We start from the raw sequence: 20,292 nt of genomic DNA, 5'->3' as shown, positions 1-20,292 counted from the left end.
TGATACAGAATGAAATTAATTTCTTTACATACAAATATCCAATTGTTCCGGCAACATTTGTTGAAAAGTCTATCCTTTATCGTATTGAATTAGGATTTCATTTCAGCCTTGGTTGAAAAATCAATTGGCCATACATGTGTTTATTTCAGTACTATCATGCTCCAATGATCCGTCTATTTTTACACCAATACCACATTGTCTTGATTACTCTAGTTTTATAATGTCTTGAAATCAGGTAATTTAATTCCAAGTTTGTTCTCTGCTTCTAAATTGCTTTGGCTATTCTAGGTCTTTTGAATTTCCATGTAACTTTTAGATGCAGCATGTCAATTTCTACAAAAATCTGAGATTTTGATTGTGAACACACCATTTAGAGTATTTTGGGAAGACTGGACAGCTTAACATTATTGGCTCTTTCAAATAATGAACATGGTATATCTCTACTTATTTAGGTCTTTTTTAATTTCTCTGCAATGTTTTCTGACTGTCAGTGTAAAGGTCTTATATCTTTCATTAAATTCATTCCTAAGTACAGAATGGCAGGAGAGATTGTGGGGATAAACAAGGTATTAAGATGAAAAATTAAGACTAATGTCTTACCAAGAATATAAAATGGTTCAATAAAGAAAATGATCAACTATGTTAAATATCACTTGAGAGGTAAAGTAAGAAGAACGGAAATGTCCATTTCTTCATTCGTTAATTCATTCAAAATATTTATTAAGCACCTACTACATGGCAAGTACTGTTGGTGCTGAGGATACAGCAATAAACAAAACAACGTCCCTGCCTTTGTAGAGATTATCACCTAGTGGGAGGAGATAGATAACAAATATATGTCAAGTGGTAATAAGTCCTTCAGAGAAAGTGAAACAGGGTAAGGGAAATAGGGAATGCCTGGGATTGAGGAGTAAAATGGCTTTTTTTATATATGATGGTCTCTTTAATAAGAAGACATCTGAGCAAACATCTAAAAAAGTGAGGAAGTAAACCATGTGAAGATCCAGGGAGAGAGTATTTCAGGCAGGAGAAATAGCAAGCACAAAGACCTGGTATGATCCAGGAACAGCAAGGAATCCAGTGAGACTGCAGCAGAATAAGCAAGGGGGGAGTATAGTAAATCGTGAAACTGACTCTGGGAAGCAGATCATAAATTCTATAATCTACGTGGAAAGCAGATCCTAAGAAATCAAGTACAGAAGTAAGGAGTCCAGTTCAAAGGAAGCTATTGCAATAATGCAAGAGATAATGATAGTGTGACAGTCCACTGTATTTCCAACTTGATTAGGCTGCAGTCCCCAGTTATTCAAACACTAATCTAAGTGTTGCTGTGAAGATATTTTGTAGATATGATAACCAACTGACTTTAAGGAGATTATCCTAGATGATCTAGGTGGACCTGATTCAATCAGTTTAAAAAAAAAAAAAAAAAAAAACCTTAATAGCAAAATTTAGGTTTCCAAGAAGAAATTCCACCTAAGAATCGCAACTTCATCTCCTGCTGAGAGTTCCAATGTGTCCTTCATGACAGCCTAGCCTATGGATATCAAACTTGCCTACCTAGCCCTCACAATCACGTAAGGAATAAATCTTTGCAATAAATCCCTTAATATATCTCTCCTACTGGTTCCGTTTCTCTGATCGAACCCTAACTGATACAGATTTTGGTATCTGGAAGTAGGGCATTGCTGTAACAAATACTTAAAAACATGGAAGTGGCTTTGAAATTGGATAATGGGTAAAAACTGGAAGAATCTGAGGCACAACAGAGGAAGCCTAGGTTGCCTTAAACAGATTTTCAGTGAAAACATGGACATTAAAGGTAGTCCTGGTGAGAGCTTGGAAGAAAGTGAGAGCACAGTAGAGAAATGCCTATACTGTTTTACAGAATAAATATATCATCATAAACAGAATGTTGGTGAAAATACGAACATTAAAAGAGCTTCTGGTGAAGGACTCAGAAGGAAATGAAGACTGTTAATGGAAATGGAGGAAAGACAATTCTTTTTATATAGTGGCAAAAAAAAAAAAAACTTAGCTGAATTGTATCCTACAGTTGTGTGAAAAGCAGAATTTATTAGTGATGAACTTATTTAGCTAAGGTGATTTCCAAGAAACATGCTGAAGGTGTAGCCTGGTTTCTTCTTGCCGCTTACAACAAAATGCAAGAGGAAAGACAAATTGATGTGCAGAATGTTTTTTAAAAAAAAAAAAACAGGACTTGATTTGGGGACATTCTCAACTTATCTACCATGCACTCTCTCTTCTCCCTACCCGCCCCCACTCCTCCCAGCACACACACACACACCACTAAAATAAGGAGATGCATTATTAAGAAAGCACTGGTGTGGAGAGAAAGCCAATAGTGTGGATGGACAGACCACCTTTCACTAGTGCTAAAGAGATTACACATATTACTCAGAGATCCCCTGAACCAACCATCAAAACAGAAGCTAGGAATAGACATGAGTTCATCATCCAGGAAAGATCTATGGCGGATCCTCTTGTCCAATGACAAGAATCTCTGAGACATACACAAGAGACTCAAAAGGTTTCTGAGAATGTTATATCAGTAGAAACACTGCCAATCTGACCTGAAAGGGTCAGAAAAAAATAAAATAAAATAAAGGAACACTATTAGACTACTAAAATTCTACTGGTAAGAACAGGCTAATAAAACTACTCAGCTGCAAGAAAACTGCTATCCTGAAAGAAAAATTAAGAATAGACACGAAAAGCAAAGGCAACAAAAGTGAAAATAAACAAATGGAGCTACATCGAACAAAAAGCTTCCGCACAGCAAAGGAAACCATCCAAGAATGAAAAGCAACCTAATGAACAGGAGAAAATATTTCTCATGTTTTCTCATATTCTCAAATCATATATTTGATAAGGGGCTCATATCCAAAATATATAAAGAACTCATACGACTCACACGATAGCCAAAAAACAATTTGATTTTAAAATGAGCACAGGCTCTAAATAGACAGATGGCCAACAGGTACATGAAAAGATGCTTAACATCACTAATCTTCAGGGAAATGCAAATCAAAACCACAAGCTATCACTACACACCTATTAGAATGGCTATTATTAAAAAGACAATAAAAACAAGTGTCGGCGCGGATGTGGAGAAAAGGAAACTCAGTGCTGTTGGTGAGAATGTAAATTGGTGCAACCACTATGGAAAACGATATTAAGATTCCTCAAAAAATTAAAAACAGAACTACCATATGATCCAGCAATTCCACGCTGGGTATTTATCCAAAGAAAACGAAAACATTAATTTGAAAAAATATATGCCCCCTCCATGTTCACTGCAGCATTATTTATAACAGCCAGACATGAAAACAACTGAAGAATCTACCACTGGATAAATGGATAAAGAAAATCTCACTTACACACACACACACACACACACACACACACACACACTGGAATATTATTCAGCCATATGAAAAAATAAACTCTAGCTATTTGCAACAACATGAATGGACTTTGAGGGCATTATGCAAAGTGAAATAAATCAGACAGAGAAAGAAAAATATTGTATGATCTCATTAAATGTGGAATCTAAAAAAACAAACTGAGCTCATACAGAAAATGAATTGGTGATTACCAGGATTGGGGGTGGGGAGGTAGGCAAAATGGGTGAAGAGTGTCAAAAGGTACAAATTTCCATTTATAAAATAAATAAGTCGTGGAAATGTAATGCACAGCATGGTGAATATAGTTGATACCGTACTGCGTATCTGAAAGTTGCTAAGAGTGTAAATCTTAAAAGTTCTCGTCACAAGAAAAAAAATCTGTAACTATGGTGACATGTTAACTAGACTTATTGTGATAAACATTTTGCAACATATACAAATACCAAATAATTATGCTGTATATCTGAAATATAATATCTCAATTATAGAGAAAGAAAGAGAGAGAGAGAGAGAGAAAGAGATCACCTGAGCCTTGAGCCCAGAAGCCAGAGCCACAGGAACAAAAGACATAGCCACAGGCCCAGAGGGCAGTCTCGAGCCACAGATTACTCTCAGACTCTGAAACCTAGTGAAATGTTCCCTGCTGAACTTTGAAATTGCTTGGGACCAGTAACACACTTATTCCTCGCATTTTTTCATTTCTGGAAATGGAATGCCTTTGCTTGTCCCATCACTGCCTTTTGGAAACATATAACTTGTTTTCCAGTTTTACAGGTCTACAGATGGAAAGGAATTCTGCCCCAGGATGGATCATACCCGGTACTCAACTATACCTGATTTAGATGATTTATATGACGAGATTTGGGATTTTTGAATTGATATTTAGCTGAGATCTTGGCTTGAGTTGATGCTGCAATGGGTTGAGACTTTTGAGAATGTTGGAATAGGATGAATATGTTTTGCATGTAGGACAGATGTGAATCTTTGGGGGCCAAGGGGCAGATAGTGGTAGACAGAAAAATGGTACCCTAAAAGATATCCACATCTTCTACAATCTAATCCCTGGAACCTATGAATGTTACCTTACATGACAAAAAAGTGGGGGCGGGGGAGACTGTAAATGTGATTAAGAATCTTAAAATGGGGAGATTAACTTAAAATGGGGAGATATAATCACGTCTTTATAAAAGGGAGGCGGAGAGAGATTTGACAAACACAGGAGAAAATGTGCAGAGAGATTTGAAGGCGCTGGCCTTGAAGACTAAAGTGATCCTGCAACAAGCCAAGCAATGCCAACAGCTGCCAGAAGCTGAAAGACACAGGAACAGACTCTCCCCAAAGCCTCTGGAAGGACCGGCCCACACCTTGATTTTGACCTTGTGAAACTGCTTTCAGACATCTGGCCTTCAGAATTGTAAGAGAATAAATATGGGTTGTTTTAAGCCACCAACTATCTGGTAATTTGTTACAGCAGCCACAGGAAACTAAAACTAATATAGACTGGCTCACACAAGGTGATTGTGGTGCAGGTTGTGAGAAGTGATCAGATTACGGATATATTTAGAAGACAAAGCAAACAGGATTTGCTGATGGACTGGCTATGAAGTGGGAAAGAAAGAGAAGATGACTCCAAGGTTCTTGCTGAATTACTAGAAGTTACCATTGTACTAAGCCAGAGATAATCCATTGGCTCAGCAACATAAAGTTAGTGGTGGCCTCCTGAAAACTCTTTTGGTAGAATTTAGGGCTGGACACCAGTTTAGACAGGGTTAGAAAGTACAGGGTACTATGATTTTATAGTATTATAATTTACTTTGAATATTGCTCTGCTCTCTTTCTGGTAGTTAGTCTATTCATTGCCTTCCCCCATACCTACCTTCAATCTTTTTAATAATTTATTTTTCAATTACAGTTGACATACAATATTATATTAGTTTCAAGTGTACGACATAGTGACTAGACATTTATATAACTTACGAAGTGATCATCACCCCAATAAGTCTAGTACTCATCTGACACCATATGTAGTTATCACAACATTACTGACTATACTCCCTATGCTATACTTTACATCCCCATGACTACTTTGTAACTACAAATTTGTACTTCTTAATCCCTTCCCCCTTTTCGCCCATCCCTTCAACACTCCTTCCCATCTGGCAACCATCAAAATGTTCTCCGTATAAGTTTGTTTTGTCTGTTCATTTGTTTTTTAGATTGCAAATATAAGTGAAATCATATGGTATTTGTCTTTCTGTGTTTGACTTATTTCACTTAGCAAAATTCCCTCTATGTCCATCCGTGTTTTTGCAGATGGCAAGATTTCAGTCTTTTTTTATGGCGAGTAATATTCTATTGTACATATGTACCATCTCTTCTTTATCCATTCATCTATCGATGGGTACTTAGGTTACTTCTTTATCTTGGCTACTGCAAATAATGCTGCAATGAACATATGAATGTGTCTTTTCTTGTCAGTATTTTTAGTTTCTTCAGATAAATATCCAGAAGTGGATTGCTGGGTCCTTCTTCGTCTCTTGTTATAGCCGTTGTTTTAAAGTCTACTTTGTCTAGTACAAGTATTGCTACCCCAGCTTTTTTCCTTTCCCCTTTTCATGAAGTATCTTCTTCTATCCCTTTACTTTTGGTCTATGTGTGTCTTTTATCTGAAGTCTCTTGTAGACAGCATATGTAAGGGTCTTGTTTTCTTATCCATTCAGCCACCCAATGTCTTTTATTAGAATATTTACTCCATTTACATTTAAAGTAATTGCTGATATGCAGTTGCCATTTTATTATTCATATTTACCTTTTTTCTTCTTACAGAAGTCCCTTTAACATTCTTGTAATACTAATTTGGTGACGAACTCTTTTAGCTTTTTCTTGTCTTGTGAAGCTCTTTATCTGTCCTTTATCTGTCCTTCGATTCTAAATGATAGCTTTGGTGAGTAGACTACTCTTGGTTGTAGGTCCTTAATCTTCATACTTTGAATATTTTGTGCAAATGTCTTATGGTCTGCAAAGTTTTTGTTGAGAAATAAATCAGCTGACACTCTTAAGGGAGCTCCCTTGTAGGTAACTAACTGCTGTTCTCTTGCTGCTTTTAGGATTCTCTCTTGTCTTTAACCTCTGGTATTTTGTCTTGGTGTGGGCCTCTTTAGGTTCATCTTATCTGGGACTCTGAGCTTCCTTCTATTTCCTTCACCACATTAGGAAAGTTTTCCATCATTATTTCTTCAAATAGGCTTTCAACTCCTTGCTCTCTTCTCCTTCTGGTACCCTTATGACGCTAATGTTGGTACACTTGACACTGTCCCATAGGCCCCTTAAACTATCCTCAATTTTTTGGATTCTTTTTTCTTTCTGCTGTTCTGACTCTGTGTTTTCTACTATCCTATCTTCCAAGTCACTAATTTGATTCTCTGCTTCATCTAATCTACGGTTGTTTCCCTCTAATATATTCATTTCAGTTACTATATTCTTCATTTCTGACTGGTTCTTTTTTATGTTTCTATCTCCATTTTTATGTTTCCTATCTCTCTGCTGAAGTTCTCACTGAGATCATCGAGTATACTTAAAACCGAGGTTTTAAACTCTGCATCTAGTGGATTGCTTGTCTCCGTCTGTTTAGTTTTTTGTGGAGTTTTGTTCTGTTCTTTCATTTGGGACATGTTTGTCTCTCCATTTTGGCTGCCTCCCTGTGTTTGTTTCTATGTATGAGGTAGAGCTGCTATGTCCCTGGTCTTGGTAGAGTAACCTTATGTAGTAGGAGTCCTGTGGGGCCCAGTGGCACAGTCTCCCTGGTCACCTGAGCCAGATATTCCAGGTGTGTCCCCTGTATAGGTTGTGTGCCCCCTCTTGCTGTAGTTGAGCCTTAACTGCTGTTGGCACATCAGTGGGTGGAACTGACCCTCAGGCTGACTGGTTATGAGGACTGGTTGACGACAGTGGAGGGAGGAGCTGTTGTGCAGGCGCTAACCCTATAGAGTAGGAGTCGCTTTAGCAAAGATCTAGAGCTTGCCAAGTCTGCTCTTTGGGTGTGTCATTTGTGGAGGTGGCTGGGGACTGTCTGGTGCGGTCTGAAGATGGCTATGTTGGTGTGTTGGTTCTGGAACCTCTTGGGAGGGGCTTTGGTGCAAGCCAAGGTCAGTTGCTGCCTGTGCCCTGGCAGGGGACCTCTTCGCATGAGCTACAAAGTGATATGCAGATGGCTACCATTTGTGCTGGGCTTGGAGGTGCCTGGGAAAGGCTAAGCTGTGAACTGGGGCTGGCTGCTGCTAGTGCGGGTCTTCAGGCTGTTTAGCAAGAGTTATGGGGCACTCTGAGGCCAGATGCTGCTTATCTGTGTTTGTGAATCTTTGAGAGATTTTAGGAAAGTCTGCGGCATGAGCCAAGACAGGCCATATATACGGAAAAAACACTAGAAGCGGCTTGAGTGGGCCCACAATTTGGGTGGGGCAGGGTCTCAGGAATCTCCAGGGTGGAGCAAACAATGTTGACTAGGTTGTAAGAGACTCAGATATGGCACCTGCCTGTGCATACAGGCTGGGTGAGGGAAGGGATCAACAACGGAATGATGGCTTCTGCCAGCACTTGTCTAGGAGAAAACTGCCCCTCTAGCCCTTGCTCTGAAGCCAGATAATTCAGTTCCTCCCCGTATGTCCCTGGCACCTTTCGAGCTGCTGCCCCAGTGCTGGAGCTCAGAGCAAGTGAATCTGTCAGTAAGTCCATGCACAGGCCCTTTAAGAGGAACGCCGGGGAGTCCCACAGCCCTCCCACTCAGCCATAATCTCCACTGGTTTTTACAGGCAGAAGTTTTGGGGACTTCTCTTCCCAGCACTGAAACCCCAGGCCTGGTGTTGGGTTGGGACCCCTTGCTCCTGTGGGGCAACCTCCACAGACGAGAAAGCCTGGTGTTGGGTTGGGACCCCTTGCTCCTCTGGGGCAACCTCCACAGACGAGATACCCCTCCCGATTTTTAACCACCACTTGTAAATGTGGGACCAATCCATTCGACATCTCCATCCCTCCTACCAGTGTCAACATGGCTTCTTCTGTATAATCTTAGTTATAGGACTTCAGTTCAGCTAGACTTCAGGAGGTTGTCAACAATCGTTGTTCTGAGTTCAGTTGTAATTTTGATGTGGTCTGGGAGGAGATGAGCACAGTGTTTACCTATTCCACCATCTTGACCAGAAACCCTCCCTAGCTCCAATCTTTAATAGACCAAAGTTCAAGTAGCAAGTTACTTCTCAAGTGGACTAAAGGAAATAAGTTCAATACGCTGTCCTTTAAGGCAAGGAAGGAGAGGGTAACGACAGGGGGCAGGTCCCTTTCAGTCATTCAAAAAGTATTTACTGTGCATCTACTACATGTCTGTCATACCAAGCATTATGTTAGATGCTGGGAATACAGCAGTGAAGAGACCGATATGGTCCCTGGCCTCACAAAGCTTATAAGAAAAACGAAATACTTAGTTATTTAGCTACAATTTAGCTAGAGCTACAAAATAAAAATTCTGGGTGTTATGAAAATGAACATGCACAGAATGCCTATTATGTGCTAAATGTTTCACATGTAAGTTTATTTACCTCTCACAGCTTCCCTAAAGAAAAACATTTAAAAAGATTAATTCCCTTTCCCAAGATCTTAGAGCCAGTGAGCAGTAGAGCCAGGATTGAAAACAGGTGCACTCAACTCCAAAACTCATCACTATCTCCAAACAGGAGGGAAATCTACTATATTTTTTCAAAACAAAACAAAAAAGTGGTCAGAAGAGGTAGAGAGGGTCATGCAGGTAAAGTTTTGAAGAAGCCTGTTCTAGAAAGAACTTTCTAAACTAACTTAATGAAGGTGAAGTTTGGAGGGTATTCAAAAATCCCTTAACACTCTCCAAATAGAACAAAAGGTTACACTATAATTAACTCAGTTTTATTTAGGTCCCAAACAGGTTATTGAAAATAAAATGTCATAAATAACTTGTCCAAATTGTATAGATCATGTCCAGTTTTCATATAAATTGTTTCTTCCAGATTCACCCTCAGAATCAGCTTTCAGGTAAAAATCAAAAGGGAAAAAAAATGGTTAATCATGCTACAGAGTGACTGATTTAGAAAAATGATAAAATAATCATTTAACTCAATGTATACATAGATTCATGACAGCTATTACACAAATGAACCAAGTCATCTATCACTTTCTTTAAATTGATTTAATTTCGAATCATCACTAGTCTATAATCTCATTATATTCTTGATTCCTCATTCCTATTCCAGTATTCTTCTTGCCAAAAAAAAAAAAAAAATATATATATATATATATATGTACATGAACACATAGGAAATATCAACAAGATAATGTGAAATGATTCACTGAATCTAAATGATTCTGAATGATTCACAGAATTTAAACTATAATCACATCTTTGCCTTCAATGCCACAACCTTAGGGCATTAACTTGGAAAGTCAGAATTAAAGAGTGAAAGACTCCTCAAAGGAAGCTTTATTTCAGGTTATTTTTCATTAAAAGTGTATCAAGAATAAATAAAACAGTGCTTACTTTTCATTCCTAAATTGTTTCCCCATCTCTGCCTCATAAAGTCAAAACAACAGACATAAGGCAATTTTAAAGCTACTTTAAGCACATTAATCATATAACAAAATATAAAAATAAAGCCAATTTCACAACCATGATAACCCACTCTCATACCAATATGCAACATGGTATGTCCTAAAGTATGAAGAGAGAACTTTCCAAGTTCTTCAAAGTTTTGTGGTAGTGAAAATATGTACAAATTCACCACAATGAAGAGACTTTGGCATCATTTACGCCATTTACAGATACTGAAACAATGACCAAAAAAATTTTTTTTAATTTGGGCATTATAGTATGCCTTTATTTAGTAAGTATTTTTTGAACAATTTAAGATGTGACGTCACTATTACAGCTTTCCTTTTCAGGAATGGCAACAAGACACATATAGAGAATACTGCAAAGAATACTTTAACAGCTACAACACCTTGATTACCACCATAAAGAAGTCTCACTATATTCACCAAAAAGAAGTCTCACTCACATAGTTGGTGACATTTTCACCAACTATGCAAAAGAAAGTGAACAGGAACAGACATTACTGGAGGCAAGGTTAGGTAATTCATTCATACACATTCATGTAGGGAGTCAGCATCTTTCAATTCAAAGACAGATCTGGGTTCAAATCCTCAGTATAATCTTCCTAAATTAGTTCATCTCTCCAAGCTTCTTTCTTCGTGTGCAAAATAGTACTACTATGTATTTCACGGAGCTGGTGTGAGGATTAATGAGGTAGCATCATGATGATGCCACTGTTACTTCCATTTATATTGCTCCATAATCCTTACAACCTCATGTTGTAAGAATTAACTCCATTTTACAGATGAGGAAACTGAGTCACCAGATGGTCAGTGAGCCTATGGTTACAACACCTGACAACTGTCAGTACCTAGCCCCGCTCATGCCCTTAACATGTTATCTCACTAGTTATTTTACTCTGTCATACTAGGGAGTTTGGAATTTTTCTCCAATTACACCCATTATAATTTAAATTTTGATACCAGAACAAAGATTTTTCAAAAAACCAAAGTTACATATAGCTAATGATATTGTGGTAAGTTTGCACAGTCACAGAATTAGTGGGGTGACCATACTGTAAGGTATTAAAAATGTCCAATCGCTATATTGCATATCTGAAGCCAATATAATATTGTATACCAACTATACTTAAAAAAAAGAACCAGTCACCCATAATTCTCACAATTTTAGAGGTCAAAGACCTGTAAGTAGCCCACTATCTTCAAATTCAGTAACAAACAGAAGATAGACTCCGAATTTCAAAATGAGCTATCTAAATTACTCATTATCAGCACTCATTTATACAGGGAAGAGTGATTCTAAATGCATATGAACAAGAGTGAGTAGGCAAGCAAATGAACCAGATATACCACAAAAGTAAAAATATGGTATCCAAAGAAAAGAAAAAGAAATTTTCACAACATTCAGTCTTCGAAGTATTCTGCAGATGTTCTGTCACTGCTATGTGAGCTGATCTTAAACACAGAGCAAAACCTGGCCCAGAGTCAGCCACTAGACTGTTGTGGAACCTCGAACGATTTAATTTCTCAGTGCCTCCATCAACTAAACAATGAGAATTGGAACTGAAGGCAACTTAAGCAATTAGCTCCACCCAAGGCCCTGGCAGACCACTCGATTTATGCTCTAACACCTGCAGTAACATGGCGTTCAATCACCTTTCCTCTTCACAGAAGTGAGGTGGTATTTTTAAGAATCTCTCGTTCTAGGTGTTTTTACTTTACGTCCTAGTTCCACCTCTAAGCTCTTTTGAAGCATATACACCTTAAGTACTGCTGCCAGCTAAATCCATTCTGCAGAGGGCCTAGTAATTTAGAGGAACAAGAAGGCATGATACGCCCTTAACAGGCAACAGCGTACTCCTGTGGTCTTATTTTAATTTTGGAGTTCAGCTAAATAAAATCACCGGTTCACTCTATTTTATAAAATAAAAATTATCTAGACTTAAGTACCTGAACTGGAAAAACTGATACAGAAGCAGCCATGACTGACATTTACATGCCTGTTGCTGAATACTCACATCATTCTACATTCACTCATCTCTGACTCCAACCTCATTCACACATGTACTACGCTATGCCAAAAATTAATAAACGATACTGATGATACATGTAAAGCTGTTCCACAAACCTGATATATTTTTAACTTATTTGATCCTTACAGCAGCGATATAAAGCAGGCAGATTATTCCCATTTTACAGTTAGTGAGTCACTAAGAATAAGTAGCAAAGAGTATCTTAGTCACAAACCGGAAGTCGTGCTGCTAACATCCAGAAGTCTGGCCCTAGTACTTACACTCTTTACTTACACTCTATAACTACTAATCGGTCTGATAAGTTACTATATGTTATTATTAATACCAGAAAAATTACTCCACCCTCACCTTATAGAGATCAAATATTTGTCCTCAGTGTAAATGCTGGCCTATTATACATAAGACGTTTCGTATGGCCCTAATTCAGTGTTCACTTCCACATATTAGTCTACCATGTGGAAGGCACACAGTAAACACTCGATAAATATCTGTAGATATGTTAAAAGAATTAAATCTTTCCCAATTCCCCCATCTCCCCAAAAGTAATCCTTCCCTCTCCTCCCCCCGTACTTTTTACCTTCCTCCAATACTTATTTTTCTATCATACTCAACGTGGTAGCCGGCCTCCAAGATGGCCCCTAATGATCCTTACCTCCTGGTATTCACATCCTTGTGTAATCCTTTTCCACAATGTGTGACCAATAGAATACTAGAGAAATGACAGTATGTGACTTCGGAAGCTAAGTCATAAAAGACAATGCAACTCGGTCTCCTGGATTATTTGCTCTGAGAAGCCAGTTACCCTACCATGAGGACATTCCAGTAGCTCCATGGAGAGACGCACATGGAGAACTGAGACTTCCCACCAACGGCCTGCACCAACTTGCCAGCCATGAGTTGCCAGCCTTGGAAGAGGATACGCCAGCCTCAGTCAAGCCTTCAGATGACAACTCCAGTTGACATATCACTGCAATCTCTTGAGAGGCCCTGAGCCTGAACCACTCAGCCATCCTGCTCCCAAATTTTTGATTCACAGAAACTCTGAGATGTTTATTGTTGTCTTAAACACTAACTTTTGGGGTAATTTATTACACAACAATAGATAGCTAACACATCTACTTTTTGAAACTCTAAGCTCCATGAGAGTAGAGACTGTTTCCTTGATTCCCAAATCTCCAGTAAGGCCTTATAAATAAAAAGTGTCTTAAAATTGAACAGTTCTTTTGGTTGACCCTTGTCGCAGCCCGGCGACCGGTGGTAGTTATCAGCTTTTTACAGATGATGAAACTAATGCAGTTAGAGGTCACAGAATGATCTATGAGCAGAGACATGATTCAAATATAGGATCCTTGATTTTCCTCGGCATAGCATCTGCCATTCTGGGTTGGCTTCTGTTTTTAAAAATGAACTTTGAAAAAAATAAATGACACAAACAATGCTCAGGAAAAAAAATGCCTATATTTTTAATTGTGTTAGTGGGCCATTCCCTTTGTTCAATATTCCTTTTCTTCCGAAATGTATCCATTTATAAACCACTCCCCATATTTATACCACTTCATCTGTAATCTATCAATGTTTTCTTCCCTTTTTCAAAGACCATCTGAAATATAACCTATACGAAGTTTTTTCTCAGCAGATGAAAATGTTCCATATTATGTCAATTCTAACTATCAACCCTAGCATTTTTACTCATAAACACACTAGTCTTTATAAATATATATTTGTTCACGTTCATTTTTTATTCAACGAATATTTACTGAGCATCTATATGTCCCAAGAATTGCTCCTGAAGCTGGGAATAAAAGAAACACCCCTGTCTTTATGGAGCTGACAGTCTAGTTTAGGATCTTGTCACAGTGGTCTCTTTAAAACATAATACAATATTCTTTGTAAATGACTTCAAAATTCTAATTTCCCCTTCGTAAAATTTAACTGTTCAAAACTATTTTACCCCTTTCATTGTCTATTTAATTGGCCATATGTCTGATATCCTATTCTTTGTATATTTAAGCTGCGGTCTCAAGAAAAGTCCATTCCTGTTTAAGAATTTTGTAAAATGCCCCATATAGAATCTGTGTGTATCAATGTCTTCCATTTTTACTGTTTCCATGGGCCACACTTTTTAGCAAATGCCACCACATTTATAAGCATATAAAAAAATACCACTGGATAAAGAGAGTCTTTACTATAAAGCTTTAGTAACTCTAAATCAAGTATGAACATTTATTTCATAGAAAGTAATTTGTAATAGATGTAGTAAAATGACTTACGTAGGTAGAACTTTCTCACCTCGTTTATATTTATTTCTACAGAGTATGGGGGAAAAAAGAGCATACTACACTTTTAAGTCAGAGATTCAAGTCCTGGCACTGTCAACTAACCTCAAATTATTTAACTATTCTGAGCCTCAGTCTTCCTGTCCTAAAGCGGAGATAAAAATCTACTTCATAGGGTTGTTGTGAGGTTAAATAATACACTAAAAGCCTTACTTAATGCCTGTTACATAGTGGGCAACAAGGAATGTCAGTTTCCTTCCTCTTCCCTTGGGCTTATACCTTTGGTCAGAAGATTTGTCAGGAAATCTTTCCAAGCTCAGTTACTTGTGTTTGGAATGATCAAACACCATCTTCTCTTTGAAGTGAAAAGGAAAAGCTCCTTTGACTCTCCCATACTGTTCTGGGCTTGTACTTTGAGTTTATTTCAGTGTGTTACAGTTATCTGTCAATTTCTGCTTCTCCCATTAGACTGACTGTGAGCTCCTCAGGAGCAGGGACTACATCTCACTTATCTTGATAACTTAGGCTTTTAGAAAAATACCTGGCACGTTACAGGTATGGTACAAGTTTGCTGAATGAATAAATGAATGAATGAAGTCATTACTTAAGTAATACCCATAATTACTACTGGGTGACCCAAACTTTACGGTTTTGCCCTTTATGGGCTGAGATGCTGTCTTATACTTCTTCTGAATCCCTTCTTCACAGCACTTGGCAGCATACTAGGGTTATGGAAAGTCTGCAATTAATACTTTTGGATAATAGAATACTTATTACTGTAATTTACATCTCATAATTTTACTCTAAGCAAAATAATCCTAATGGATGTGACTTTTGGAAGCCTCTTTAAAGAGGGGCTCTTAAGTTATTGGCAAAGAACTGAAACAAATGCTAGAACTAGACTACAGTTTTTCTTTGCATGTTTTTGAAAAAAGCAGTAATGATTTCTTTCTAAACTGTTTCATTAAGAAACCGAACATCACAAAGCCCTTTGATTCACTATGAAAAATGCAAAAGACATTAGGCAAACTTAGTTTAATAACTTTCAACCAAAGGTTCCCCACCCTGCAGTCATGGGGCTGTGGGCCAGCTGGCTGTACCACCACATCCCTGGGAGGTGGCTGCTTTTCAACAGTACACTGCAGAAGTGAAATGTGGAGGGTTTCGGGGGTCTTTTAAAGGTTTTAAAATGCATAAAACAAAGGTAATGTTACAGGCGTTGACTTGAGATAGAAAAGATCTTGAAAAGACCTCAAAAATTGGCAACTTGGGGCCATTTCAGACATCTTATGGATTTAAATAGTACGTAAAAACACATGAAGCTAGGTGTAATTTCATTATTACATTTAAGTGATGTATTTCACATTCCTGTATACACACACTTCATGTTAAGTACGGCTGGTAAGCGGCTGACTGTCCACCAAACTGCTGCTATAAAATATCGAGAAGAGAGACAGAGATCCTGACAAAGCCAAGTTGGGCTGGTGCTTAAATACAAACTGGTTTACCAGCCCTTCTCAACTTACAGCGACCCCATATGATAGGTATTATCCGAATTTTTCTAATAAAGAAACTGAAGCCCAAGATTACACAGCTGGCAAATGGCAGGCAGGCTTGAGAGCCAGACTCAAAAGCTCCCGCCCTTGCTGCTAAAGTATCAACGCTCTCTTATGGTACCGGCGATGGTGGGGGATGTAATCAAAGTGTCCTGACAGACACTTTCTAAGAGGGTAAAGTTCTTGGCCGTCGAGTTTCGAATCTGCCACAGCCTTTACACCTGGAGGCATTCGGGTTGCTACACAGGCATCAACAAGTCCAGGTGAGCCTCCCTTGCCTGAGAATCCTGGAATTGCACATGGATCCTGAGCGTTTGCTCAACAAGGTCCCGGGGAAAGCCGCCGACACCCGGTCCCTCAGTCACAATATGCCCGGGGCGTAGCGGGGGCGGGAACCTCGGTGTCTCTCCACCCGCGCAGCCCCACCAGGCAACGCACAGGTGCAGGGCCGCGCCCCGAACCACTCGCCGGGGCTCAGCGACCCGGAGCCGGAGGGGCGGGGCGGCGGGGGGTGGGGACGGAGGTTGGGGAGCGCGAGGCCGGACCCGCCCGACTCCCCGAGGGCGCGCACTGCGGGGTCGTGAGGAGAAAGGATGCTCGGGCTAGGCGGCGCCGCGGTGGGGGAGGGGTCCCCGGCCGGACTCTCACTCACCGCCTCGTTCTCCACCCGGCCCGGGCTCCGCGGCAGTCCCCGCTCGGCTTTCACAGCGCGCGTCTCCTCCCGAGCCTCAACGTCCAGCCAGGGCGCTCAGAGCTGCAGAGAAGTCGGCGCGAGCGGAGGGCGTGGGGCAAGCGGAGCCGAGGAGGTGGGGAAAATGGGACGGTTGTTCTCGCCGCCGCCACGGCCACCACAGACACAGCGGCCGCCGGCTCCTCTCGGCCACGGAAACTGCGGACCCGCCCACCACGCCCGCCTTCGGCCTTCCACGCCGCCCGCTGGAGGAGTGACGGCGGCGCTGGCCAATCAGCGGTCTCGTGGAGGCCGGGCCCGGCGGGCTTAGGAAAGAGCGAGGAAGGGAGGGGTGTGAGGGAGGTGAGGACGGAGGCGGGACTTCCTGTGACTGACGGCCCAGCGTAGCCAATGGGCAACTGGGAGGTGACCTCATCGTCGAGGGAAGTCAGGAACTGGCGGAGCCGCGGCCAGGAGGTGGGAGGAGGTCGGCGAAGAGCCGGGGGCGGAGCGCGGGGGGGGGAACCTTAAAGAGGCCTCAGCCCATTGGTCACCCTGACAGGGGCGGGGGACCCGGCTGGACCTCGCGAAGTTGCCCATGGGTCAATGCCACGAGCTCTTTTACCGCATTAATCCTCCCGACCCCATCGACATCCTGCTAGAGGGCTGAAGGGTACCGCCTGGAGCTCGTAAATCGATTACTTCACTTTCACACTTCCCAAAAAGAGACAATAAATTTCACACTGGCCCGAAGCCCTGAATTCCCGTTACAGCCCCCGCCCCACCGAGGCCGGTCGCCTGAGTCAGTGTCCCCAACGATAAAAGGGAGGGTACAGACATCTGTCTACCCCTCCCTACCTGCCTGCAATGTTGAAATCATCAACGGCGAAAGTGCTTTGGGCTTCGAGAAGAAAAGGGGCTGAATGAAGCCAAAAGCTTGCGTACCAGGAGCCTCCAGGAAGAGCATCTGTAAAAGGGAGGGCTGCACTAGGTGACTCCCGACGACTCTTCCAATTCTAAAATGCTGATGTCCTGCTTTTTCCGGCACCCACTCCTGTAGCGAAGGTGTGTGCATGTGTGTGCGCGCGCGCGTGTCTCCTAAATTAGGCACAGAGGCCACACATGAACCTGGTTCCTAACGTCAACGAGGAGAAAGACTGCTGGCTAAAGGGGCGCGAACACAGGTAAAGCAAGGTCCGCGGTGGTAAGTGCCTTGGTGAAGCAGACCGTTTGCTCCCCCTCCCCCAGCAATGGGAGGGAACCCAGAAAAGGAGAAATAACTCCAACTTGGCAGGGAGGAAAAGAGGGTGAAGTGCTTTCCCGAAGCTTCCTGGGGATGGTGTCACCAGGCAGGGTTGGAGGAAGGAGTAACAGTAGCTAGAGGAAGAAGGAGCTAGGGCATTCTTCCACGTTTCGGGAGCAGCAGTGCCAAGGCACAAAGACTGAAAAGGGGCAAGTCGTTTTACATTCGAGGGTAAATTCTTACTGTGATTCCCTGTTCACTCCCAAAGTCTCCAGGGACTGCCCATCTGTGCAACTCAACAAAGAAGAGCAGGGGAGGGTGCGCCTCCTCAACCCCTTCCAACAGCTGCTACAGCCAAGGTGGCCCTGGGTATTCCCAGTTATTCACCTATACGTCATTTTCAAGTTCAGGGCCACGCGGTAGTCACAGAATCTTAGAGCTGGGCAGGATCCTTGTGGCCCCTTAGTCACACTCCTTCACCCCAAGGCAAGAATTTTCTCACAAAAGTCCTGATTAATTTATTCAACAAATATGTGAGTAAGACACAGAGGGTAAGATGAGATAGTCACTGCCCTAGGGGCGAGTTCGCCAAACTGGGGGAAGTTGAGGCATATGCCAAGATGATTGTAACTCCAGGCCAAATCCTAAATGTCATGACTAACAAGAGTGCCCCGAGGTAGGCCTCAGATAAAGTACTGCTGGTTGGAATTATTGGGGTGGGACAGGGTTCTCTAAGACAAAACTGGGGTGGGGCTTTCCAGATAGGGTCTACCTAGACACAGCCTCTGTGAAAAAGCCAAGGTAAGAAGGAAGCACAAGTGTATTTTATAAGTCATGGGAAGAGTGATATGCCCATTTACAGCTTCCCAGGCATGACAAGCTCAAGCTCACCACCTCCCAGATAGGCCTGTTCTTTTTATGGACTACTTAAATTGTAAACATTTTATGTATACATACATGTATATGTTACATACATATATATACATAATTTATTAATGTACTTCTTATGGATGATCTGCCTTTCTCTAATCTCTGGTTTCCCATACAGCTTCACAGAACATGTCTAATCCCACTTCATCATGACAACATTCTAAATATTTGAAGATGATGATTATGCCCTTTCCCACACCCTCTACCCATCTCTCAGAACAATAGAGACAAAGTCCCTTTTTCTTGCCACCATTCCTCAGATGATGGTTTTTGTACGCCTCACCATCATAATAGGTTCACACAAACATCTTTCAGTTTGTCAGGATCCATTGGGGACATGTGTTATTTTTATCCTTCAAGCAAATGTTCCCTTTCCTCTGGCAAGGGTAGCCTAATCTTCTCTGGGGAACCACCCCTCCCCACTCTCTGCCCATATGGCTGCCATGGGGCTGACTCCACTACTCACCTTGCCAGTGGGGAGGACATGGCCCAGTCCCAACCAATCAAAGCACTGGTCACCCCTCCCCATCACCAACATCAGTAGTGATTGATTTAGGGAAAGGCATGTGACTCATGGCGGTTCAATCAGAATGAGTCCTGGGACCTTTGTTGGAACTACTGGGACAGAAAACTACTCTTTGCACTGGGGCTGCTGAACTGTCTGGCTACGCACCTGGAGTTGACAGGGAAGACCACAGGAAAGAACATGCTCGAAAATAAAGCCAATACCAAAACAAACTATGAAAGCTGAGATACAAATAAAGGCCCCAATGGGTAGTAACTTTGTTTGAGAACCTGAATCCAGCTATTTTCTGGCTATTTGATTTTGTAGGTATCTTAGGTCACGTCCTTAGGAACAGATGGGATTTATTAAGTGAGGAAAAACCTGTAAGGGGGGAAGCAGAGCAGGACAGGGAAAGTGAAAGATCCAGGCAAGGCTCAGCCCGACCTCACCTTGGCCAGATCCACAGTGGAGAGCTCTGGAGCACAGGCCACACACACCACGGAGTTATCCTGGTCCCCCCCCACCTCACCGCCCGCCGCCCCCCGTGAGGCAATGGGCAGCTCTGTGTACCTCAGTATCAGTCAGCCTTTGGCTACAGGCCATGAGGGGATTAAGGTCACCAAAGTTGCTCCCTTCAGCTGAGGGCAATTCTCTGGAATTTCAGGCATCTGAGAACCTTTAGCTGCCAACACTCACAGCAGCTGGGGAATGGGTGCACTGGCCCGTTAAAGAGATCTGGGAGGGGCACCATTTGGGTCAGCTGCTCAAGTGGGCCAATACATTCCCTTCTCAGTTGAGTTTCTGTTCTGTGCAGCCAAAATATGGCTACATAACATACTCAGGTGTGATCTGACCACCACAAAGCACAGTGAGACCTTGGGCTGACTCCCTACATCCCTTAGTGCAGTGGTCCCCAATCTTTTTTGGCATCAGGGACCAGTGGTCCTATGAGAATCTAGTGCCTGATCATCTGAGGTAGAGCTGAGGTGGTGATGCTGGCGCTGGGGAGCAGCTGCAAATA

At 41.6% G+C, this 20,292-nt stretch overlaps 1 protein-coding gene across 1 annotated transcript in view; it reads right to left on the bottom strand.

The window, feature by feature from the left end:
• The window catches only part of MKL1 (megakaryoblastic leukemia (translocation) 1), a 170,996-nt gene extending 154,163 nt beyond the window's left edge, over positions 1-16,833 (bottom strand). The window contains exon 1 of the mRNA XM_011369073.2: positions 16,576-16,833. The gene's annotated coding sequence lies outside the window, so the exon portion shown is untranslated. The remainder of the gene's footprint in view (positions 1-16,575) is intronic.
• Between the last annotated feature and the right edge of the window lie 3,459 nt (positions 16,834-20,292).

This window comes from Pteropus vampyrus, unplaced genomic scaffold (genome assembly GCF_000151845.1).
Source record: "Pteropus vampyrus isolate Shadow unplaced genomic scaffold, Pvam_2.0 Scaffold145, whole genome shotgun sequence".
Classification (NCBI taxonomy): Eukaryota; Metazoa; Chordata; class Mammalia; order Chiroptera; family Pteropodidae; genus Pteropus; species Pteropus vampyrus.
This window is presented reverse-complemented; position numbering and strand designations above follow the sequence as displayed.